General features: G+C 39.6%; 1 protein-coding gene across 1 annotated transcript in view; it reads left to right on the top strand.

Moving 5' to 3' along the window:
• LOC110513667 (dedicator of cytokinesis protein 1) overlaps positions 1-1063 on the top strand; it is a 527949-nt gene extending 526886 nt beyond the window's left edge. The window contains exon 46 of the mRNA XM_036990103.1: positions 1-1063. This exon is cut by the window's left edge and continues 233 nt beyond it. The gene's annotated coding sequence lies outside the window, so the exon portion shown is untranslated.
• Positions 1064-1335: the final 272 nt, after the last annotated feature.

Here is a 1335-nt window from a genome sequence, read left to right as displayed (position 1 = left end):
TCACCATCGGGTTCTGGTCAAACGTAGGGCACTATATAGTGAACAGGGTGCCATTTGGGGAAACAGCCGCAGTCTGACCAGGAGTGGAAGAAGAGTATCTCACTCAGGCTACACTCCTTATTGAGCCATTCATCTTGGCCGTGTCCCAAACAGCACCCTATTCCCCATATAGTGCACTACTTTTGGCCACGGCCGATAGGGCTCTGGTTAAAAGTAGTGCACTACGTAAGGAATAGGGTGCCATTTTGTGGCAGAGTCTCATTGATCCTTTTCAATTTTTGCCTCAAGTGTGATGATGCGGTCTACTTTACCATAGGTTAGATAGGTGAATCAGTTTCACATGATTACTGGTCGCTGAATTTATTGATGCCATCTACCATCTAGGACTCCATTCTCCACGTGATACCAGTTCAGGCCTTTGTAATGCTATGAGATCGTGTTCCACCTATAGAATCTTTAGAATGAGTGAAATGAATATAGAATCAGAACCAGGTGAATGAAGCGTTCTTTGGTTCTGTCTTTGACCAATAGACAGGCTGGTGAGTGACGACCAACATTCTGACCCCTCCCACCTGCCCTTAGGAGCTGGGAGCACATAGTAACAGGAAACCATGCTTTTTATTCTGTGGTTTATATTTTGTATCCATAGTTACAGAAAACATCCATTTTTATTCAGTGGTTTATCTTTTTCTATCCATATTCCCGCTTTGTACAGAGGTTTGTATATAGGATTTTATTTTCATTTCATATTTTTTCTTTATGTGGAATTTATCATGACTTTTATTTTGTATTAACATTGCATTAGATTAACAGGTTTGCATTTATACCCCCCCCCAAAAAAAAAAAAAAAAAATGTTTTTTAAAGTTTTGAAATGACAGGGACTATAAAGAATTGGTATGTGAGAATCTGCCTATCGTTGATTTTCTGGATAAGGTTTGTGTTTTCTTTGCAGTGAACACAACTAACTCCCTCCTCCTCCATCATACATCGTTATTGTATAGGATTTTACCGTTGACTGTTTCCAATTCACTACTGACTTCTGAATAAACTTTCTCAACTGGATGTTTCAACTGTTTCTTTGTGTTTTCGCTGCACTACAACTTAACGAAACAAAATACCTTTGAAACAAAGTCTGTTCCATCTGTGTTGTTGACTTTGAAGAGACTTTGAGTCTCTTACGTTAAGGTAATGCAGCGTTATCAAGGTGAAGTCTACACAGTCTCTTACGGTAACGATATACAGCCTTATCAAGGTGAAGTCTACACAGTCTCTTACGGTAAGGTAATGCAGCGTTGTCAAGGTGAAGTCTACACAGTCTCTTACGGTAATGTAAT

The sequence above is a fragment of the Oncorhynchus mykiss genome, chromosome 1, assembly GCF_013265735.2.
Source record: "Oncorhynchus mykiss isolate Arlee chromosome 1, USDA_OmykA_1.1, whole genome shotgun sequence".
In the NCBI taxonomy this organism is placed as follows: domain Eukaryota; kingdom Metazoa; phylum Chordata; class Actinopteri; order Salmoniformes; family Salmonidae; genus Oncorhynchus; species Oncorhynchus mykiss.
The sequence above is the reverse complement of the archived record's forward strand: the minus strand, read 5'-3'. Positions and strand labels throughout refer to the sequence as shown.